At 44.1% G+C, this 25,562-nt stretch overlaps 1 protein-coding gene across 1 annotated transcript in view; it reads left to right on the top strand.

Annotated features, from left to right (window-relative positions):
- Positions 1 to 25,562, top strand: part of LOC124790027 — a 325,305-nt gene that overhangs the window by 94,734 nt on the left and 205,009 nt on the right. The gene's annotated exons all lie outside the window — the stretch shown is intronic.

Here is a 25,562-nt window from a genome sequence, read left to right as displayed (position 1 = left end):
ATTCATCTTCCAGCCTAGCAATGGTGAATTTTTGACTGAAGTGCACCAAAAATAAATGAAACGAACAGATTTCGTGATAATCAGCGTTGTTATCCCGCTACGCGAAATCCTTAACATTATGACGAAAGGAATCAGTCAGAAGAACAAAATCGCATTCATCGTAACTGTCGGAACATTTGAAAACACTGCAGCTTCACGCTTCGTTACATGTCTAGTGATTTCACTATCACTGAAATCGTCTTCAGAACCATAAAAACATTCATTCACACAGTTATCCGAATCTTCATTGTCACTAGGAACGTCTGAATAGTCACCTTCAAAGACCTCCCAATAGTATTTCAGATTCGTTCGTTTCCTTCAGTTTACTGAATAGTGTTTCTCTAAAAGCAGGAAGAATTTCAAAGCGATAATAATGACAATCTGAAATATCAAAATAGACTGTTGTTTGTAAAAAGTAAAACGTTCAGAAGGAATGGTCTGCAACACGCCCACGGTAAGAGGACGCGTAGTACCGCGGAACCGTAACACGGGATTTAAATGGTACAGAGATGGAGAGCACCTAGGTCCAAGAGCGCCCTCTTTTGTGTGACTGGACAGGTCAGTGTTACGCAACGCTCAGTCGGTGCAGAGCCGTGGCAGTTGAAATGTGTAACCAAGGGCCACTATTCCTCGCACGATATCACAGGGTGGAATATCAGCATGTGAGTGCGTTCGAGCGGGGCAGAATGACTGGTCTCCGGGAGGCCGGTCTGTCGTTTGTTGACATTGCGGGTCGTACAAGAAACGCTGCTTCAGCAGTGAGGCGTGTCTGGAACCAGTAGAGAGAACTGTACACGGTGTCGATTGGATATACAGTGTATCTTGTCCACCTGGCCTTAACGGACAGAACAGCTTCGTACGCAATGTTGGCGCGAGGTCGGAGCACTGCAACTGGTGTGAAAATGTCTGCGTCAACGGTTCGACGCCATCTTCTGCGGGGTGGACTGATGGCACGCATGCCACTGCGTCAGCTTCCATTGACCAGAACCCACTAACGCCGCAGACTGCAATGGGCACCCGAAGGCCGACACTCGCATGTTGAATAGCAGAATGTAGTGTTTTCGGATGAGTCCCGCTTGGCGTGTCCTACAGTGATGGCCGCATCCGCGTTCGACGCCGCTGTGGTGAAAGCAATTGGACAGACCGTAGAGTACAACTGTGTACCCGACAAAAGCCAAGGTCGTGGTTTGGACGCCATTACCCGTAACACACGATCTCGTCCGCTACTTCTTGAGGGCAGTCTGAACAGCTATCGCTGAATCAGGGAGGTTTTACAGCCCGACGCACGGCCCCTGCTGCAGGCCGTTCCACATGACATACTTCAACAGGACAACGCCTGGTCGCATGTGACGAGGAATGTGTTAGCCTTCTTTCAAGCACGGCGGGTACCACTGCTTCCTTGGCCTGCCCGTTCGCCTGACATATCGCCCATAGAATGTATCTGGGATAGTCGGATAACTTCTGTCGGCAAGTTGTTCGTTCAGACCAATTGATGCTTTGTGGACGTCGCTGCAAACCGTGAGCAAGAGTACTGCATAGCAGCATATTCTTTGATTCCATGCCACGACGCCTAGTGGCCCTGATTTCAGCACGTGTTGGCGCTACTCTGTACTGAAATTCCACGTCTACGTGCAAGTATAGGTCTCTAATGCTAATCATTTGTGTAGTGTCATGTCCCTAATCACTGGAATAAATTTCATTGTGATCATATATCTCGGTTTTGGTGTTTCACTTTTTCGGAACAGCAGTGTACAATCAAAATGCTAAATATACACGAATGCAATCAAATTTAATTCATTGACTACTGGTGTAAACATCTGAACGGGAAAATGTTTAAAACATACCGCAGCGGATGGCATCAATAGACGGCCATGCGATCCTAACGGATGACGCGCGAAACACGAGTAAACTCATGATTATTTGTCTGCAATGGCATACAAGAAGACAACCAAGGTAGGAAAACGGTTTTCGTCTGGAGACATTTATTTGAGTTTGATTGTCTTAGGCACTCACAAGTACGTTAAAAATTACAAAGAAACCATAAAAAAATGGTTCAAATGGCTCTGAGCACTATGGGACTTAACATCTGTGGTCATCAGTCCCCTAGAACTTAGAACTACTTAAACCTAACTAACCTAAGGACATCACACACATCCATGTCCGAGGCAGGATTCGAACCTGCGACCGTAGCGGTCACGCGGTTCCAGACTGAAGCGCCTAGAATCGCACGGCCACCTTGGCCGGCAAAGAAACCATAAACAACAAGTTAAATAAACAAAACGAAATAAATCAAGAATCACTGTCCAAATGCTCAGCCACTCAACTGCTTTAGGGAAAGCTCGATATAGCTCTTCCAGAGACCGGGCAAAAGCACGTAAGGGTCAGCTCTGAACGGAACGTGGCATCGTCGGCTCCAACTCGTGGCAGTCACAGCTTAGAGAGTCCCGTCATCTCTAGCTATAAAGAGTAGCAGCTCTTCTCCCTGCATCCTACCCAATTCGAACAAATTTTTTTTTTTTTAATTTCCGTCTACGATGCCGAAACTTTTTGATTCTTAAACTACCGGTTTCAGTCAGCGACGACCATCCTCAGATATGAAACTTTTTGGCAGACTAAAACTGCGTGCGCACCTAGACTCGACCTCAGGACCTTTGTCTTTCGCGGGCAAGTGCTCTATCAACTGAGCTACCCAAGCACGACTCACGCCCCGTCCTCACAGCTTTACTTCTGCCAGCACCTCGTCTCCTACCTTCCAAACTTAACAGAAGCTCTTCTACGAACCTTGCAGAACTAGCACTCCTGAAAGAAAGGATATTGCGGAGACATGGCTTAGCCACAGCCTGGGGTATGTTTCCAGAATGAGATTTTCACTCTGCAGCGGAGTGTGCGCTGATATGAAACTTCCTGGCAGATTAAAACTGTGTGTCGGACCGAGACTCGAACTCGGGACCTTTGGCAAAGGTCCCGAGTTCGAGTCTCGGTCCGGCACACAGTTTTAATCTGCCAGGAAGTTTCATATCAGCGCAAAGGTCCCGAGTTCGAGTCTCGGTCCGGCACACAGTTTTAATCTGCCAAGAAGTTTCATATCAGCGCACACTCCACTGCAGAGTGAAAATCTCAATCTTCAGACATGTTTTAAAAATCCTAATGTACTGGAGCCGTAGTGGCATCCTAAAAATACACTCACAAAATCAGCTTACCATCGTGGCACATATTTAAAACGTGGTGTAAACTAGGTCGCAGTTCCGGAAGAGTCATTTTCTGTATTCTGATGCATAATTGAGCAAGAACTCATAGTCTTCTGTGTGAGGCAGAGTGCTGTTGCTTAACACCGGGTCTCACTGAAAGGCGTCGAAAGAACTGGACCAGATAAAGAGCGCATGACCTGTTGAAGCTAATTGGTAGGCGTGGGAACTTTTGAGCCATACGGCTGAATTGTAAATCAAAGACAGCTTTGTTATACTCAGAGTGTTTGCGTCGACTCCCCAAGAACTTCCAGTTAGCGTTCTGCAATAAACTATTGGAGCTCTTCACTTTTTCAGTTGTTTACTGAAGGTAAGTGACGTATTCAAGGTACAGCCATGTACTTCGGACTACTGTTGCGTAGTCTCTGAATGCTATCTATGGACTGTAGTCGGTATATTTGTAAAGCTGCAACTTTTGTCTTCTGTGGGTTTGGGTTTAGCCTCCACCTACTGAAATACTCATCTAATTCAAACAGTGAGAAACAAGTTTTGTATTATTTATTTCATTGAAACATCTATGAAACTACGCAGGGAAAGCCCCAAAGAAAGTAGAGAAAAGAGCCCTCAAAGACGTAATCGTTGCGGAAACGCATGCAGTTCCCAGAATCATTAGAAAAAAGATGTGGGGAAATAACAACCAAGCTTATATTACCTTATATCTTGGCGCCACGAAGCACAGAATAATTGTCACTGCGAAAGAATGTATAACGTGATAATGTCAACAGTGAAATGATAAGGAGGAGAATAATATGATTTCAGGAAAGAAAAAGTCTCTTAAATCTAGGGTGGAAGTACGGTTCAAAACACACAATGTAAAACAAGGCGTTTTGAATAAAGGTAGCTCTCAATATGTCGGTGAAACACAAGGAGGAAATGGGAACTTTGCTCTTGACAGTTCAGGCTGTTTTAGGGGAAAACAACGATGACTTTGAGGTCTTACACACACATTACGAGTCTCTTTGTCTTTTAGGAAAATATTTATTTAGATATCATGTACGGCCATGTGTTGCAGTCCGAAAATAAGCAACCATTGTAGATCTTTTAAATTTATTGAAGATGTACTGGATTGAAGACAGGTAAAGACAGTGTTTGAAGACCGTGCCTTGAGATCAGTTACATTCTCGACACGTTTACATCGAGGACCAGCCGACACTGTCATGAGTGCCAGGATTCTGTTTCACTCAGTGAGACGCATGACTGATTCGGGTTGCAGCTCAGTTCTGATGCAACTGGAGTAAAGCAGAGTACGCTCTTGAAATGCCATCAGAGAAAAGACTCAGTGATTGTGAAGGTAGGTGAACGTGTTGTCCACGCCAATAGCTCGTCTAAGGCTACATGAGCTGTGCTCGCTCATAGGCACTGAAAAATGCTGGGACTCCATCATTCTGATACCAGAGGTAGCTCCACACTAAGCGGCACTTTTGCCAGCAGGTACGTAAGTGTGATATTCAGAAACTGATCACTAGCTACTCCACTTAAGTGTGCTGACAGAAGCTTGTGTGCAGTCTGCGTAGGTGCATGTGTCTGTATTTACAATACAGTATCATCGACGTTTCGAAAAAAAACTACTGCAAATATTCCTACGAGGTGTACGATGAGTTATCCTGGAGCTGACCCTTCTAAAGTTGATACTCGTCTAGGCTGCTCTCCTGCAGTACCCTACAGACAGTTACGTGCTTCCACTCACTGCATGCGTACTAGTCGAAAGTGCAGTGCTGTATCTCTTTATCACGACTCCTAAAAAAAATGGCGTCCATTCAACACGACTTCCGTCTCCATCGTGTTCCGGACGATGACTCCTTTATTCACGAAACCATCGTTATAGTTAAGCAAAGGTACTGTGATCTGGATATCTGCTGATCTTTCAGGTTTTCTCGGGTGTTCAATCAAGTTGTTGTTGGAAAAGAGTTTGAGACAGATACAGAAAGAGAAACCAAGAGTCGATTATTTACCTTATGCTGCCCAATATCTGATAAGATCGACTCCTATGAGAACGTGGAAACCAGTGTATTTCTCGCCCGTCAATATCGATAAAAAGTCATCTTTGTAAGGTTAATGACTACGTAGGACGCCGAAAGCCGTGTGTGTATCTCATTGCATTCTAACGTGGTTTGTCTTTCGTAGGGAAGATTATTAGAAAATTCGAAGAGAAATGCAAGGAATAACTGCGACACATTCGACTAAAACAACCAAGAAAATCAACTGTCGCACTTTATCGAAAACAATCATGATATGAAATGCGATGAAACCAGTATCGTGATGCAAACGCCAGGTTTATGGAAAAGCGCAGTTAAGGATTCTATCGAAATAGAATCGTCGGAAAAACGAATAAACCGGGAGAGTTCAATTTGAACAATGCTTGGGGTCCGGCACTTAGTTGACTAAGATCTCGCTAGCGATCTTATCCACCAGAGATGGGGAAATGCTGAGAGAATGTGCGTTCCACAGAAGATCAGTGTGTACACTGAAAGACAAAAAAGAACATCAAAGGGCATAGTGGGCGTTTGGCAACCATACTCGGCAATAAATTGCGGCGCGAGAGTAGTAGTTCTCACCATGATGGGAGTACAGGCACCAGAACACGTAACAGCACCACCCATAGCGCTTGAATAAGTACTCTATGAACATCTCCTGTTAGGAAACTAAAGATCGTAGATGCAATGGGTTGAAAAGGATACGTTCTATAATTTCTACCGTCTACTAAGGATGTAGATGGCCGTCTTAAATGCAGTGGATAAGGAACAGAACACTGTTAGAAACTATATCTCGTTAAGAGGACGCAAGGCCTGCGTTCGGGAGGAGATAAGGGAACAGTAAGAGATTGTTACTTTCTAGCGATTACTAAATTGAGAACCAGTAACATCTGAATGTGGCTTCGAAATTGTGCAGAATATATACGTGTATGTGAAAATTCAGAATATTAAATCAGTTACATGGACAGCTGAGTCGGAAAGAATATTTCTAGAAGCAAATAAATATTAGCAAAAATTAGAAAACATATATGAAAAACAAATATTAAATGGAGGGATGACGGAGCTGAAAGAAAGCATCAATAGCACAACATCATAAATACGTAAGAAGTGAAAGAAAAACACAGAATTCCATCCCAATAACATATTTTTGGCCAAAATAAAACACAAGTTTTAATGTAGGAGGAAGAAATTATGAGAATAATCAAAATTTCATCATCTGTGCCTATTCTTCATTACCCAGCATAATGTTCATGAAAAAACTTTCTAGGTATAGTACCTTAACAATAGAATGGCAGAAGAAAGTCTTAATGGCTCGTACAGTAACTTCAATAATTTAGATACAGAATTAGTGAATGCAAAATGTATCAGCGTAATATATAAGATTAAATTATTTGTTGATGTTCTATCAGAGAACCGCTACGAGACCGCGTGATGTTGCAGATTTTAAAGGTTAAGTAAATGTATGTGAAAAAAGCAAGTTAAACGTTTCACTTAGGGTTTGAAGCTCATGATCACTTCTTATTGGAAGAGAAGAAAAAGAGAAAGCGAATGCTTATGGAGCAGATAAGAATCAACAGAGACAATATTTGTAGTAACTTTTAACTAACATGTGCGTTGAGGCAGAAATTGTAGATCAAAGATTACAAGAACTTTGAATCCCTCTTAGGATTTGATGCCACAGAAACAGTTTGCACAGAACTACGTGGAAAACTGGAGCTGAACCTCTTGGGAATATTAGCTTCAAAATGTTAATTATCGTCGCAGCAAGATAAACCTTATGACCATGACTTACATACTATTCAACTGAAATGTGTTGAAATTATTAGCCGTATCTCGTCTGCAGGACTTCAGCAGTGTCTATAATGTCAACATTATACGAGCATTCACTCTTTCCTCAACAATTCTGCCATTCATAGGGGAGACACTGATACAGTTCTGTGAAAATCTTCTGTAGCCGAGACGTAAGTGATTTAACTGCGCTCGAGCTAGACACAAGACTAAACTTCACAGTTTCCCACTTGCAAGCGAGTCAATAATACGCGTTCAATTACTTCTTAAACGGGGGAAACTAGGTCATATAGGCCGTTTGTTAAGCACTCACAGGCACATTTGAAGGTCATTAACCATTCTGATGGGAGAAAAAGATCGTAGAAAGGAGTGTAGAAAGGCACTCGACATTTGCGCATAAGCAACGTTCACAAAATCGGTTACAATTCTTGGCCTGCCTATTAGTGGAATACAGGAAAGTTTCCACGCTTGCGAATTTCGTTGTGTTTAATACGCAACGCCTACTATTAGTGAAGAGCTTCGTGTAGTCTCATTGCGAATTGTAACACGGGACTTCAGAAAGGAGTTTAGTCAGGGGCCGTATTCCTGACGCTGTGGTGGGCTTTCGACGTATCAAATAACGAACCCTGATTACAGCAGAAAATCCCGAGCAGAACTTGTGTGTGTGTGTGTGTGTGTGTGTGTGTGTGTGTGTGTGTGTGTGTGTGTGTCTGTGCGTGTGTCTGTTTCTGTGTGTGTATGTGTGCACGCGCACGAGTTCGCAGTTCTCTACAATCTCAACGCCCCGATACTTGTGTTTACTCGAAGAGAGTGGAATCGTCGCTGGAAGGCAAACTGAGTGCGTAAAACGTCGAGAGTGACTTTGCTCTGGAATGAGAAGAAAAATAAAGAATTTCCCGGTCGTTTCATGCACAGGCACACAGGTCACAGGCAGACTGTTTTCCATGGTAAAGTAAGAGCTACAATTTCATGTATGAAAATACCAACACTATATGATTAGGTACAACAAATGACATAACTGATTAGCTAGTTTTACAGAGCTGTATTCGATCTCTTTTTTCGAACATTCTACAGGGTGTTACAAAAAGGTACGGCCAAACTTTCAGGAAACATTACTCACACACAAAGAAAGAAAATATGTTGTGTGGACATGTGTCCGGAAACGATTACTTTCCATGTTAGAGCTCATTTTATTACTTCTCTTCAAATCACATTAATCATGGAATGAAAACTCACAGCAACAGAACGTACCAGCGTGACTTCAAACACTTTGTTACAGGAAATGTTCAAAGTGTCCTCCGTTAGCGAGGATACATGCATCCACCCTCCGTCGCATGGAATCCCTGATGCGCTGATGCAGCCCTGGAGAATGGCGTATTGTATCACAGCCGTCCACTATACGAGCACGAAGAGTCTCAACATTTGGTACAGGGGTTGCGTAGACAAGAGCTTTCAAATGCCCCCATAAATGAAAGTCAAGAGGGTTGAGGTCAGGAGAGCGTGGAGGCCATGGAATTTGTCCGCCTCTACCAATCCATCGCTCACCGAATCTGTTGTTGAGAAGCGTACGAACACTTCGACTGAAATGTGCAGGAGCTCCATCGTGCATGAACCACATGTGTCGTACTTGTCGCACATGTTCTAGCAGCACAGATAGAGTATCCCGTATGAAATCATGATAACGTGCTCCATTGAGCGTAGGTGGAAGAATAAACTAAAATGAGCTCTAACATGGAAATTAAGCGTTTCCGGACACATGTCCACATAACATCTTTTCTTTAATTGTATGTGAGGAATGTTTCCTGAAAGTTTGGCCGTACCTTTTTGTAACACCCTGTATATGGCGTGAGGCCCCGAAGTGCTCCAACAAAATGTGGCATGGAATTAAATGCCAAATGCCTCCACTCCCGCCCAACCCCCTATAGATGAGCCAAGACGTTATGACCGGCTACTTAACAGCATGTTAGTTCACCTTTGAACGCAGTACACCAGCACTCCTGCGTGGTATGGCGTCCGATATTTGTTCCATCGGATTCACATCAGGCGAACTAGTTGGCCAAATCATCAAAGTGCGTTCACTAGCATGCTCCTAAAATCTCTATAGCACGAATCTGACTTGTGATCCGGACAGTTGTACTGCTGGGAGACGCCTTCGGGAAGGCCTTAATCATTAAGGAATACGGGAGGTCCTCATTAATGTTCATGTTGTCCAGATCTGTCATAGAACTGTCGATTACAATCACAGATCCTCATGCCTGCGTCCGTGGTGCAGGGTATATTTCGAGCAGTAATAGGCATTGATGAAGGCCTATCCCTACACGACCATAACCGGGCGTAAGCGCACAGCGCACCAAGTAACATGTTTCCGATGATTCACTATCAAATATCTATTATCCCGTGCGCAATGCAATCGTAACAGGCAATATCACTCGCTTAACATGGGAAAACGCTGGGGTCATCTGCTGACCAAGAACGTGCGCTGAACGGCATGTTCTGAAAAACATGTGCCTGCACCAGTATTGTATTCTGTCGTCACGTCTGACACTGATCGACGCCTATCCTGCTTTACAGAGCAGATAACCATTTGATGTCCATGTTTTCTGATGGGGCGTAGACGATCATCACCTTGTCGCCTTTCTTTGCCCGGGGACTGGGTGTTTGTGTTGTTCTCATCACTTCATCATCATCACCATTTGTAACAGTGGCTAGATTGGACTGCGAAAAAAAATTGGACTGTGTAAAAGTTGGGACTTCGTTCGGGGCGCTGATGACCACGCAGTTGAGCGCCACACAAATCAAACATCATCATCACCTTGTCGCTGGTTCATGGTTTCACTGTCCTTGAGCCAAGTACCATAAGTGCTTACAATTGTAGCACGCGAGCAGCCGACTACATTCGCGTTTCGGAATTGCTCCCTCCCAGATGCCAGGAAATAATAATCTGCTCTTTGTCAAAGCCTCTTTTGTCTCTGGATTTCCCCATTTGCAACCGTATTGTTTCTAGAAAGACTCCCCATTCGTCTCTACTCAGCTTATGTACATTCATTAACGCATAACGTGCACGAAACGCTACCAGATGGCATTGAATCTCGGTGGGGAATGGTTGTAATGTTTTGGCAGAGCAGTGTAATCGACTAAGTGTTTTGGCAATAGGTTCTGTATTTCGTGCTCTGTAGACTGTAGACCACTTTTGCAAGATTTAACGCTCAGCGAAGTATAACTGCTGCATTTTTTTCGATTTCTACAAAAATAGTTTTCCGTTAAAATTCTCGTAATTTGTCCGTCTGTACTAAATGGCGGACAGTGCTCCCATACCAGCAGTAGCACTGTGGCGGGTAAATTCAGTAAGAACTAATCAGGACGCCCCAATCACAGGTAATACTATGACATCAGTCACATAACATCCTTTGTTCGTGCATAAGAGTCTCTAAAGACTGGTTCGAACAAGACAGGGGCAGAACAGGGCATCTAGGGAAAGTTCTGTGACGTCAGAGAGTCACGTGATGCCTTCTCTGTTAGATTTTTCACAGAGATAAGTCCAAGCAGACAAGCCTCAGCTGGTTCTGAGAGGTGAGATGCTGTCCCCCACCCACCATCGTGGCTTTAGAGCAGCTCCAGGGCAACAGTTGTAGGACATCGAAAATTCATCGAAAATTCCAGCCACATTTCTCGTCTGTAGGACGATTGTTGCACGGTGTTTGCTTTCAAACGTTTCACGCCGTAAACGCTAACGGCCATTTGTCCGATGGAGCAGAAAACGTGGTTCTTCTGAAAATGCCACCTGTCGCCACTAAACGGACGTGCAGGTGTAGTAACGGTGTGCAAACCTCAACCTTCGTCACCGACGAACAGTACTCACCATAAGTGCATGAGGCCCATACGCAACAACGTTCGCTGAACAGTCATTGAGAGACATTGTTCACAGCCCCTTGGTTCATTTGAAAGGTCGGTTGCTCAACAATTGCACGTCTATTCGCGTGTACACATCTCCGCATTTGCCGTTCACTCCTGTCATCTAAGGCCCGTAGTGCATAACAATAGTCTCGGCGTCGATTTTGGATAGCGCCATTTTCCATGCGTGGTAAGCTGCCTCGTAGAGCTTCTAACATTATCCACAACCAAGAAAAGTAACGATCCTATGAGCACTAGTATGGTCTGTGCGAAGGTATTTCCGTCTACTCCCTGTTAAAAAAGCTTTTCTTTGAACTAGCACACACCACAAAGCGTTAATCTAGTACAAGTGCAACAACTAGTGTTCCGCGTGCCTGCTGATAATCCTTCCACAACATCAGAGACTATCTCTCTAACTCTGATACACCAACAGTTCGTTGTCTAGCGTTCATGACATACCGCATTGGCCTTAGAAAATCAGGTTCCCGCAATTCATCGATTGCGGATGAAAAATTCAGGAGGAAGTTGTCTGGAAATGTCTTGTTTACGTTTCTCATTGGCATGCGCTTAGAAAGTTGGCTAGAATTACAGTAAAGTCCAGGTCCCATGGTAATCGTATCAGAGCACTGCTGTTGCGGGACGGGAAGGGGGGATTATTATTTCGTGGGATCGCTGTCACCTGCCAACCGAGCGAGGTGGCGCAGTGGCTATCACACTGGACTCGCATTCTAGAGGAATACGGTACAGATCCCCGTCCGGCCATCCAGATTTAGGTTTTCCATGATTTTCCTAAATCTCTCCAGGAAAATGGGCATGGTTCCTTAGATAAGGGCACGGCCAATTTCGTTTCCCATTCTTTCGTAATCCGACTTTTGCTTTCTCTAACACCGCACTGTCGACAGGACCTTAAACTTTAATCTTCCTTCGTTTTGCCACCATCTACACCTCTCATTCCTGCTAATAGTGCACACTAGTTACTCTCTTAAGAGAAATTGGATAGCTCATGGCCCAGAAGTGTCACCGGGTGTTAGTGAATCTTAGAAAGTTGTCTGATATGTCGAGCCATAGACGTCTTGTCTACAATAAACTCCATCGCATTGGTCGGCTGTTGTGCTTAGTGCTGACCAGTGACTAAGGGTGTCCCTTTTCGGGAGATCCTACACTCCAAGAGAGGGAGACAGCTGAGCTCTTTTTCGACACGTCGTGGTGATGTAACTGCAGATATACTTCGACTTAACTTCCCACAGCCTAACCACTGATTAGCAAAAGACCCTTTGTTTACTGTCCGGTTGTTTAGTTTCTGGGTAAAGCGCAGCATGAGTCGAGGCACTCAGAAAGTGAAAAAAGTATATATATCCTGTTTCGTCGAGCCTGATTTGGTTATGTTTGTCAAGAAAGAAAAAAATCACTGTGCTTTTCCTGCATTGTCTGCATATGACCGCTTTGCACCAGAGCTGTTCGTTCAGTTCTGCGGTATCTTTTCTGAAAGTCTTCAATCGAAATATCTCTCACGCCCCTCTCATTTTGACTCATGAGAGGAGGGAAACCTCGTGTCCTTGACCAAGAGAGGTTGGATATTAGTAAACGCACAGATAATCGCATTCTGGAGGACGACGATTCAAATGTCCACCCGGCCATCGAGATTTAGGTTTTCTGTGGTTTTCCTAAGTAGTATCAGGCAAGTGCCGCGATGCTTCCTTCGGAAAGGAGGCGGCTGATTTCTTCCCCTAATCCTACCCTGACCCGAGATTGTGCTACGACTTTAACGAACTCGACGTCAGTCGGACGCTAAAGTCTAATATTCCTTTCTTGTTGTATTCTCTTCTACCAAGAGCAGTTAGTAATTTGATGCGATATGTGGTTGATTAATTGAAACGTCCATCAGTATCACAGTCAATTGTAGTGAAAGGAGGAAAGATGATTTGACAGGTTAATAAAGGCGAAAAGAGGACCGTCATGGAGCGTTGACTGTGTTTTTGTTTCTCTCCTATTATACGTGCGCCACTGCAGGCTAAAACACATGTCATAACTGTGATTACGTAATAACTATTGTTACGTCAACGTGTCAGACAGAATTGTCCAGAGGATGGAAGCAGAAGTAGCCAGTTGTGCCGCTATGTTTACTAGTTAGATCAATGTTTTCTGTAATTATTTCATTTTTCATTACGTTACTCTAAGTGTATCTAATACAGGACAGAAGGGACAGCATCGTGTCAAACTGACCTTCATTGCTCTATCTACAGAGCTGCTTCAGAACAATAATATTTCCAAGTACACATTTAGAGCCGCAACTCACAGGCCACGTGAGATTAATGGTAAGCCATACACCGGAGACCTTTGAGACGTCTTGAACGTGAAGTATGATGCAATTCGGTGTGTGATGAACCATCCGAAACAAGAAATTTTCTCGCGACGCAGTAATCTGCTTTACCTACTTGAAAGAGACAGACACAACACGACAGTTTTAAAAAGCAGCGCAGACAAAACCAATCCGAAAATAAAACTAATCAGGACTTACGCTGAAACACCACATGATATAAATGTTGTCTCTGGTTAAGACTGAGAATTTTTCCGTTTGCGTCCGTATTTGCCGTTGTATCTCGTAGAAAACTGTTACAGATTCCTGCACGAATCCGTTTGTTTGCCTACAGCACGCTTGTGGAGACCTGCACACGTACGGAGGCAATGGACCAGCCCATCGGGCTTTAATGTATGAGTCTATTGCCGACAACTCCGCTGGCGTGACTGTTTTACTGCCCGTAAGTCGACTTGCGCAGCACAGTATTGTAACTGAGACTGGGGCGGGCACCTTCGACTAACACAGTGTCTCCGTATTAGCTGGAGGCAGCCATTGCTCCGTCATAGATGAAATTAACTCGTAACCGCTTTCTTTGTATTGTGCAATCCTCACCACAACTTACCACGGACATAATGAGATGAAACGTGAGTTACACATTATTAGACAATTTTCTTGTTGGTGTGTCCTAACTGGTTTCCCCAATGTTGGTACCCACATCAGTTAATATTTCAAATTAAGATTAATTTCTCACCTGTATGAAATCTTGAGTTCTGGTTGAAAATAAAGCTGAATTGAAAAACATATGCTGTGGAAAAAGGACCCATTAAAGGCAATCAGAAGTAAGATATTTACGTGTTCGGGAAGAATTGCCCGCAGTAATAATGTAAGGAAGCTTGTTTTGCAAAATTTACACTGAAGAGCCACAACAATGAGACCAAGGCCCGTCGAGAGCCTGAGTGCCGCCTAACGCGGAAACGAAAATGTATAATCGCAGCAGAGTTGAATGGAAAGTCGTTCTAACGCCGATACGGACCACAAACGGGAAAATCCATTGACATAAGAGAATTTACCAAACGAAAGATTTTTACGTTGTACGCTATCGTATTGGGCTAAGGCAGGAAAATAAGGGTTTAACTTACCGTTGCATATACTAACCATGTGTTAGAATAACGTCAAACCTAGTGGGTTCGAAGTTGTAGCATTGTCTGTGCTCCCGGGAAACTGATGTTCCGTTCATCAATGTGTGCCCTTTCTTCCAACAAACAGACATTTCCTTTCAGATAAAATTTTAGACACTCCGTAAACTTACAAGAGTTCCCTCACAGCAGTGAATCTAGCGGCGAGATCAGCTGAGAAGTAATGGCTGCGACAGTGACGACAGCAAACCGCCGCCGGCTTCGGACGGGGTGCTTTCTGCAGGGTCTGCCACGGAGCTCGCTTTAAAAACCAGGACGAAGCTGTGAGCCGATATCGACTCGTTTCAACACGACGGCCTCTGCGTAATCATTAAGCGCGTCTGAGCAATCATTAGACGGGTATTTCCACCTCGAAATGGCTCGTCTTTTCATAGCCGCTTTCCAGCGTCACGAGTGCAGTTACACATACATATGAGACTAGACATGCTGACCAGTGAGTCACACAGGTAAACAATTGATGATGATTAGCTATTGTTAGAATTCACCAGGTAAGCATTGAGATTTGCTTGTTTTACGGAAATATATTGTCAACTCACGGAGTTCTTTACGAAACAATGGGGTGCAGCTAAATCGTGACGACCACCCAGGAAACAATTTATAGAATTTTACATCACTCTCCTATGAATACACTTTCTCTCGTATGTTCTAAAAAAATCTTTACAATAGACTTACAACTGCAAAATTCTAAACATCTAGACTACCCCTGAGCCGAACGTAACACGTCAGTTCTGCTTAAAGTACGATTACAGGACAAAATATTAGTCATACCTTTAAAAGAGCTCATTGCTGACCTTCGTGTGCCATAGGAGTCTTCAGACGTAAAAATAACTTCGGGCTTGCCCCAGAGGAGTGTTATAGGACCATTATTTACGAATGACCCACTAGATAACGTCGGAAGTGCTTTTCACGGACGATGCTGTTCTGTACAGAGAAGCCGCGACGCTGGAAAATTGTAGCGAAATGCAGGAAGATCTGCAGAGGCTCGACACTTGGTGAATAGGAAGTGGCAGTCGGTCCTCAGCATACATGTAACGTATTGCGAATACGTATGCAGAAGGACCATTTATTTCACGATTGCGGAATTGCAGAACAATCACTTGCATAATATATCTGGGATTGTACCTATGGAGCGATCTGAAGTGAAACTATCACGTAAAATTAATCTCGAGTAAGGCCAATGCCAGACTGAGATTCATTGGAAAAGTCTTCAGGAAGTTTAGTCCATCAACAACAGCGGAAGTAGTTTACAAAAGACTAGTTCGATAAACTGAATATTGCTCGTCAGTACGGGATCCGCACCATGCAGGACTGACAGAGGAAATAGAGAGGATTCATTTAGTAAGTACGAAAATGTAGCGGTAATGCTCAGCCAACTCCAGTGCGAGAGGCGATCTGTATCTCGTTATGGTCTATTGCTAACTTTCCGAGGGCGTACTTTCCTAGAAGACTCAACCATTGCTTCCTCCTACGTATATCCCACGAAAAGACCACAAAGATAAAATCAGAGGGAAGCGAGCCTACACGGAGGCCTACTATCAATCGTTCTATCCGCGAACCATAAGCGAATGGGACAGGAAAAAGTGAAAGTAACACTGGGGCAGAAAATACCCTGTGCCCCACACTCCGTAAGGTGGCTTGCGGAATACAGGTGTTGATTCACATGCCTGTCGGTTGTATGGAATCGGTGCATTAGATGGGATTACTTGATAACGTGACAGAATGGCAGAAACTGTGAACGAAGTTACTGTCTTAGTTGGTGTATCAACGCAGACTGTTCAATGTATCTAGAAGAAATGGTGTATCATTCGCGCCTAAGAACAGTGGTGATAAAAGAAATCGAAACCGACAGGGACCGGAGACGAGTTTCAGTTTCCTAATGACAATTTGTTTCAAAACTGACAGGAATCACTGCTACAAGTAAATGCAGGTTTGTCCAGTACAAAAATGGTTCATCTGAGGTCATCAGTCCCCTAGAACTACTTAAACCTAACTAACCTAAGTACATCACACATACTCATGCCCAAGGCGGGATTCGAACCTGCGACCGTAGCAGTCGCGCGGTTCCGGACTTCACGCCAGTGCAAAAGCGACACTGCATGTGAAAATTATTATTAGCTTCCATCTCTCGTTTATTTTTCAGTATCACCCTTCATGACGAGAATGTAATAGCCTGAAAGCGGCCGTGGTCTAAAAGAATATAATACTATTATTTTTTTGTGTACAATGTAGACTTATCTGTCTGTCGTTAAGATGAGTCCCAACAGTTCTGATAGACTTTTTGTGTCATGTTGCTGCTTCCAAAGGCCGATGCTGTGGAGATGAATCCAGCCCCAGTTCGGACGGTCTGTGAATGAGAGGTGATAAACGTCTCTGGCTGTAGTTGGATGTGGACGACCTCGCCTCAACCTTTCGGAACTACCTCCTCTTTTTTGAAAGCACGCTCACCGTCTTGCTATTCCACAGCGAAATATTTCAATGGAAATTATTTTATGATGAGACTTATTTCAACAATATAAATGGTTCGCCATACCGCACTTCGCTTTGACAATTTTCTATATTTACTGTTGTAAACGTGGATATTAACATAAATGTCAATTGTACTTTGTAACTCAGCTACCTGGATAGTCTCTCTTATTTGTGATATACCGAACTTGAGCAGTTTCTTTATGTTTCTTTTTCTCAGAGTTCCATGCACGCCATTATCCTCGGGATGTATCAAGCTATATTGACTGACGTCTACGTGTATGGGCGAAAGTTGTTCTTTCCAGGACAGAAGCGGAATGATGTCATTTTTGAAAACCTAGAACTGAGGGCGCTCCTTCGGTTCTTGCACATTTACTATAGACAGCTTCACGAAATTGATCATAGGCAGTGTCAGAGTCGTAAAGCGAAATTTCTCCCAGATTTTTGAGACGTGGCGGTAGATTGAGTTGATAATGGGGTGAAGTCTAGACTCCAAAAACTGTCGATGGAAAGTTCATCACTGATGACGATAGTTAACTATTAGTTCAGGTAAGAACATATGGAATCTGGAGTCAGAAAGCTAAAGAGACCAACAGAACAAAAGAAGACTTTCGTTGTTCTGCAGTCCACAGATTTGTATGTGACGACACATGTCAGGTTGTTGGTGTTTTATGCGACCATTTCGTGATGAGACTGTGAAGTTTCAAAAATATTGGTCTTTTATTATGAAAAATTAGCTTACAAAAAAACTTCAGGGCAACCGGATTTTACGTGCATTTAGTAAATCCTGACAGATAAAACCATCTTGTGGTGATTACATCAAAGCAACTGTTGAATGTTTTCTCTGACCGACAGAAATTTTGTCGAATGAAATATTAATATTTCATGACCATCTGAAACTGTACACCAGAATCAGACTTGGACCTGAGCTATACGAGCACGACTCACGGCCTCTCTTCCGCCAATACGATGTTCACAGATTTAATCTGTGAAGATGACTCAGAGTTCGTGACGGCAGCTCGGTAGGTAAGAGCAATGCCTACCAAAGATAACGGTCCTGGTTCGAGTCCTGATCACGCGCACAGTTGTCAGGGAGTGTGATAGCAGTACACACTCCGCTTCTGAGTGACATATTCTTCCATCTGAAGCATCATTCCTTCTTTCAGTTCCCAAGAAAGATTGTAATCATAGAACGTATGATCTCTAGATGATGGACAGGACCACGTCATAAATCGATCGTTATTTCGTTATTAACAGTCCGAAAAGGGCTCTGTCTTCTTTCCTCCTCATTTTTCTGGGTTTGTACAGGTAATCGTCAATTTTATAAGAACTTCCTTGTCGTCATTTGTTTTACTTATGAAAACAATTGTTTTTATTATAAAGGGGCAACGTATACTCCGCATCCAGGTTTAACTTTCAAGTGAAACGAAGTTAGAAATGTAAGCTGAATGTCGATAATGAAAACACAGTTATATTTAGGCAAGAGCATACAACTGGATGTTGTGTCACTACCTTTAAGCACCAACATAAAACTGCAGTTAACAGCTCCAATGTAAATCTAATTCCAGCTGCATACGTATCAGGATGTATTGCAAGTGACAAAATGTATCAGTTTAACGTGCAAAATAAATCCTTGGTTGTATGCTTCATTGGGAGGTTGTTGCCCATTAGGAACAAATGTCTTCTGTTTTCCTATGTGAAAAAATACGCTTCAGTTTGATTCATTGAAATACGTAGATGTTCAAAGCTTCAGCTGACATGGTGTAGTCATCAGTATTCGTTTACTGGAACGCGTCACAAAGACAAGCCCTGAAAATCGTCAGAGAATCGAAACAGTATTCTAGTTTTGGAAATCCAGGTTTCTAGTGAGACTTCTATGAAAACTGAAGGAAAGTTTGTTTTCGATAAATTTGAAGGAAGAAAAATTAGAGTATAATAGCTGATCGACACTCAAATTATAAGAGATTAGAGCAACATATTTAATCAAGGACGAGACACATACCGGCTGTTTTCTTATAGAATGGGGTCGTTCAGGAATTTCGTCTGATGAGAGGGAAATCAACGAAAGCTATTATCACGTTGGTCTGAGGAACAATTTAACCTTTCCACTCACGACTGAATTTACACTGATTAGCCAGAACATTGTAACCACCTACCTAATAACCGGTATTTCCACTTTTAGCAAGGATAACAGCAGCGGCGCGTCGTGGCATGGTCGCTGGAGGGAGTTGGCACGTCTGCACACACAGGTCACCTGTCCCCGTTGATATTTATCAACGCCTGCAAGCAGCTAAAGGTCTGGATTTCATTATATTTAATTCGCGTAAATACCGGGAAGGTGGGGGTGGGGGTGGAGGGGGCGATGAGCTCTGACACCACGTTCAATGACATCCCGGATGTGTTCGATCGGTTTCAGATCTGGTGAACTGGGGGAGCCAGCATATCAATTGGAACTCGCCACTTCCTCGAACCACTCCGTCACACTCCTGGCCTTGTGACATGGCGCATTATTTTGCTGAAAAATGCCACTACTCTCGGGAAATACGATTGCATGAAGGGGTGTACGTGGTCTGTAACCAGTGTCCGGCACTCCTTGCCTGTCATGGTGTCTTGCACGAGCTCCACTCGACCCTTGCATGCGCACGTGGATGTTTTCCAGAGCATAATGGAGCCACCGCAGTACATGTGTCAAGGAAATGACGAAATACGATGTATTCGCCCGCTCCCATCGGCGTGACAAGAAATCGGGCTTCATCAGACCATGCAACGCTCCACCATTGCACCAGTGTCCAGTGTTGATGGTCAGGTGCCCATTTCAGTCGTAGTTGCCGGTGTCGTGGAGTTAACATTCACACATACATGGTTCGTCGGCTGCGAAGACCGATCATTAAGAGTGTTCGGTGCACTGTTGGTTCAGAAACAAATGTATTCTGCCCAGCATTAATATCTGTTGTTAGTTCCGCCACAGTTCGACGCCTGTCCTGTTTTACCAGTCTGCCCAGTCTTAGGCGTCATATTGTGTAATGAGGGGTGGCCGCCCAACTCCACGACGTCTGGACGTGGTTTGAGCTTGATTTCGCCACGCGTTCAAAGCATTCACCACAGTATTCCTCGAACACCCGACATGTCGTGTAGTTCCTGAAATGCTCGTGCTGATCCTCCGGGCCATCATAATCTGCCCTCGGTCAGATTCAGATAGATCCCGCACGTTACCCATTCTACACACTGACATGCACGCTCACTGGTAATACATGCTCCGTGCATGTGACTGAGTAGCAGTCATTCTTCGTCAGGTCACGCTACTGTCGCCTGGGTGGGTTTATATCTATAGTAAGTTGGCAGTCATAATGTTTTGGCTGATCAGGGTATTTATGATCCCTTTTTTCATTTAAAAGTCCAGTAAGATATACTGTCAATTTGCTTACGCATCTAGCAAGTGAAACAAAATTAGTTCGCTCAAAATGTCTTTGTAATGAATTTCTCTATGTCCACTATGAAATAACATAAGTTCAGTGTCCATTCGTGTTCCGACGTTGAATACATTGCGTTAATACCGAAACTAGGATAAGATGTTATGCAATTCTTTGCGTAAAATAGTTGAGTTTAGATCCCTAACATCTTCGTTCAACCAGAAACACATCAGAACCTTAGGGTAGGATTAGCCGCACATTTTAAGATTCGGCTCTTCTTAATGGCAGAGTGAATGAATTTGTAAGTGAATTCTGAATACGAGAAACGTAGTGTTATGTAAAGCTATTATCGTTGTATCTGGAACTGCACTATGTGCCTACAACAAATGGAAACTGTTACACTATGAACACGTTGCCCGAACACTACTAAACTGATAATTATTTCCATGCCTGTGGGATATGTTGATTAAAATATCATCCTTACCAGAGGTAATTATAGAAAAAAGTCAGTGTTTCAAATGAAGAATTGTGTGAGAATATGATGGCTGTTGGGTGTGCCTAACGTTATTGGAACTTTTCAAATCCCAACAGCGCATTTTCAACCGACCGGAATAGCTCAGTGGTTAGCTCACTGGACTTGCATTCGGGAGGACGACGCTTGAAACCCTCGTCCGGCCATGCTGATTTAGGTTTTCCGTAATTTCCTTAAATCGCTTAAGACAAATGCCCGTATGGTTCCTTAGGAAGGGAACGACCGCTTTCCTTGTCCATCCGAGTTTGTGCTCCGTCCTATTGACCTCGTTGTCGACAGGTCGTTAAACACTATCCTTCTTTCCGGGTTATGTCCAAAGAACGTTCAGTTTATCACCATCTTTCAAACTTTGAAAAAGGTTGAATAAATGGTATGAGGAATATGGAGCGTTCATACCGGCAGATCGCTAGGACAACTGACTGCGGAACGAGTGGTGACGAGATGGACTCGGGACAACAATGTAGCGAAAAGAGCAGTCACCGATCCTTCCTGAAAGACTAGAACAAGAGAAGATCGTAGGGCTGTTCGACTGACTGACGAATAAATGGGTGACTGCAGCTGAGGTTACAGGCAGAGTGTAACAGCGAACCCTCGGGAACAGGTTACTGGAAGCAGTGTTGAGATCTCGATTGCCATGGCTTGTTTGCCGCTGATACCACACCACAGACTGTTGTGATTCCAGTTTTAGAGAGTAAATACGAGGTAGATCTTTTCAGCTACAAACTGAAAGATGTAAGTTCCATGAGTAAATTTTACTCACTTTTATTTAGAATGTTACAAATTGCCAGGCTGGCAAAAACAATAACAATTTAACTTTCAGTGTTGAGATGGCAATTGTTCATCTAACCGAGTAACGTCCTTGCTTCACTGATTCGCAGCATCTTGTACGCTGATGAATGTGTTGCAGGTAAGGAATCCTATCTAGATGAATCTTCGAAGGAAGTCTACCAATGTTCGTCGCGTCTTCTTCCCCCAGATTCTCCGGGTGTGCACCGATCTTTAAGGAGGCACAGATAGATACTGTTAGCTACGTCGGGGGCCTGGCTGTTAGCGACGACCTCTGTTTGCGTCTATAGCGCCACCCGTCGATTAGCGGTGAATGATGGAGATTTCGGAGCGAATGAAGTGCTCGCTGGCGATCGGATTGCGGTTATTACGCTCGACTGACTTCTGGGAGTCAGCGCAGACAACTGAGACTTGCATGGCGTTGAGGCGATCACCTGGGATGTTAAGTGCAGTTCTATGCTTTCAGTGTTGAATCTCTCTTCAGTTTGTGGTGGTCACACTGACGCTGGCGAAAGATCACAGATCTACGTTTCTCTGAATCATTTTGTGAGGAACTATTGAATGTAACACAGGAGTGATTCGGCACCTGCTGAAGGGAGGCTGAGTGATCACCAGTATGTGACAGGAATGAAAAACACTGTTGTCATATCATTCATGATCAAGGCACCAAATGGCTTATTTTACCGGAATAATGCAGGACCCTATACTGTAGTTAACACTACAAACGACCAGAGGAATATGGAGATCATTGATTAGCCTGCCCTGTGCACAGGTTTGTCATCCATACAGCACATCTCGGATACAATGGGAGGAATTTGGCTTCCATACTAGCTTCCAGACAGCGATTTCCATGAACTGACCCAGTATGTGTTTCAGACAAGGTAAGAAAGACCTCAACATAAGAACCCGAAGCTGTTTTCTTCCACGCCAAAACGGATGCAGAAGTGTAGTCGTGCTCCTGTGAGGGTCGCACCTTATATTGTGGTTGACGATAGGCATAGGTTTGGGAGTAGAACGAAAGTTTATTCATTTAATGTCCATCACATAACGACCAAATCCACAAAGTTTGGTAAGTATCGAACCGGTAATGATTCACCGCCTAACATTTTCCATTTACATTATTATATGAACGAGGTCCGAATCTCTCATGCTCTAGTTCTGCATGTGCTCGCGCACATGTGTGTATGTTTGTGTGCCTGAGCGTATGTGAGAGTGATTGGTGGTAGTGGAGGAGTGGGGAGGAGGTGGGGGGGGGGGGGGAGGGACAATGGGGGCATGTGTGCCTTTGCAGATGATTAGCTGGATATCCTTTGTGCTATATTTTCTTTCGATAGAATTTCAGCTTACATTCAACATTTTTCTGGCCACTGAAATTACGGTATTAAGGTACTCAGTACCTTCTATAAACAATTCATGAGCAAATAGATCCAATACTAAGTAGTGCCTGATTAGATCCAAATGCCACGAATGTTTTTATACCCTCGTAAGCAAGCAAACAATTGATGGTTCATGAGAGATGATTCCCACGCAGCATTTAAGTAAACTTTTATTTGCACGACATACAAAAACGCGAAGTATAAATTAATGCGGATGCTGATTAACACAGCTGAAGGATCGCCATGATCTGACATTAATCAATCGAAGTCCGTAGTGACATTGGTTGCTGCACCACCACTAGGCCCATGTACACAGTTTAAGTTCCACAGAAGCAATGACCGTCCAGTGGCGCCGAGTCGTGGGAAAGCCAGGGTCAGAGGAGGCGAAGGTTTCGATGGAGATGGCTGGCGGTAGGGTGAAGGAGGAAGAAGAAACTAAATGCCGATGAGTATCTCTTTATATGGGCTAAAGTTGGTAATGGAAATTGTAAAATAAAAATCAATGGTGACTGTATGTTATATTATAGACAATAAAATTTGTCCTACCCGAGAACCATCCTTATTTATCCCGTGAGATTTTTTTTTTAAAAAAGGTACTCTGGGTTGGGCCCGGTCGGAGAGTCTCAACGATGGGCCGGTGAGGGCCGCTGGCCTTAAGTGCGGAGCGTGAGCGCATGCTGCTTGTTAGCAAGCATGCTGCGTCTTCAGTAGGCCACAGGCGCAAGAATACCGCATACTGCTCGGCGAACACGTGACTTGCGGATGCAACGTAGTCCCACAGTCCCGCTAACGCCGCTACACGCACTGCTTTTGTGGCGCCTGTGGTCGCACCTGGTAGACGTTAGCTTTTCAAGAGGCGTGATACTGTCCGTCAGCAATAATGTTTCCAAAACAAGTGGTGTACTTGCGTCTCCCGACCCACCACTGTCTCCGGAGGGCGAGCTCCTGGATCACTAGAACAGACTATCCGCCAGGCTGCGCGTGTTATGCTGGAAGCAGAAAAGGCCGGTGACCGGTCAGTTATAACAAGATGTGGTACTCCGTCGTCATTGTCTAACGAGTACGGTCTTTTCGCTGTACTGACTCGGATATCAGTAAATGAGGCAATAATATAACTACGTCTTCTCACTTTCACCAGTCGATCGGTGAACAAAATAGCTTGTGTGATCATAATTAAGATTTATGTAAATCACATTCATTGTTACATGAAGCTAGATGAACACACTGATTTGGTTGGGAAGGGTAAACAGAACCGATGTATCGGCTTCTGAGGTAGGCTAGCCCAAAACTCTCGTAAATGGTCTCTGATGTCTTAGATACTGGCAATGGGGCGCAGTTGACGTCCGAGATGGTCCCGCGCAGGGACAGAACTGTGGATCTTGAGGACCACGCGAGTACTTCAACATCACATACGCATACTTCATACAGACACATGCCCTGTTGAAAAATGCTCTTCCCCCGTCATGAGTGAAAACACCCGAGAGCACAGGATATCCCTGACGTGCCGCTGTGTGGTCAGAGTTCCCTCAATCACTACTGTACTGGCCTCGACCTGAACTCACACCCGATGGCGTCCCACGCTATGACGAAGGGGTAACACCGCTGTGGAGCTCCAGAACGTTGGAAGACTGGGGACCTCTCCCCGTGCGTCGGCATCCATTTGGAATACTGCATAAACGTAATTCATTCACTGAACACAATGCGACGCCATCCATCAGTAGAGAACGTCTTCCGGTCGTAGCACCATTCCAGACGCAACCGTTTGTTTTGTGGTGTCAACGGAAGATTACGCATGGGATGGTAATTTCCTAGTCGGGGTGAAGCTAGTCTCCCGCCAATGGTACAGCATAATGCAGACTGTTGCTTTGTACACCACACTGCGATTCTCCCTTGCGGTGGTCAGACATGGTCGACTGGAACCTTGACGCGAGTATACCTGCCCTCACGTTCCCATGCAGTAGAACATCCGAATTCCGACGAATCGTGATATTGTACAATTCGACAAGCCGGTCGAATAGAGACCCGCAATGATCCCCTTTTCAAACTCTGTCTGGTGCTGATAACGCTGTCTCAAAGAGTGTGTGGAATCTCCGTGTCTTACTCAACATCTGACGCAGTTCACCCCCATTATATACAGTGTCAGGCCTGGGAACAACAGTAAACAGTACCAGTACCAAAGAACTCTGGGGGCCGTTCTTTCTGTAACAGAGATTTACAATCCTATTTGTTTACAAATCCGCCAGTGGTTTCTATGTGTGCGAAGTTATGTTGACATCGGACTAGTCGTCTGGTTGCTTCACTTTTTTGTCATGCGGTATGTATACACACACCCATTAATGTGACCACCTCCTATGTTCGACTTCAGTGTGTAAAAACCAGTCAGAGACAGCAAGCGGCAACACTAGTAGTGTAGGGTATATAAACCGTATATGACGGTAGTATCTGTTCCGGAAAGAACAGTTACCGTGGATGACCATGCAGCTTTGCTAGAAATGAAATGACAATTAAATGGAGACCCTAGCTGCAAACAGGCGTTGATGTACTTCATTGGGGACATGTTGAAA

Source organism: Schistocerca piceifrons, chromosome 3, assembly GCF_021461385.2.
Source record: "Schistocerca piceifrons isolate TAMUIC-IGC-003096 chromosome 3, iqSchPice1.1, whole genome shotgun sequence".
NCBI classification, from domain to species: domain Eukaryota; kingdom Metazoa; phylum Arthropoda; class Insecta; order Orthoptera; family Acrididae; genus Schistocerca; species Schistocerca piceifrons.
Note: the sequence above shows the minus strand (reverse complement) of the source record. Positions and strands in the feature narration are given on the sequence as shown.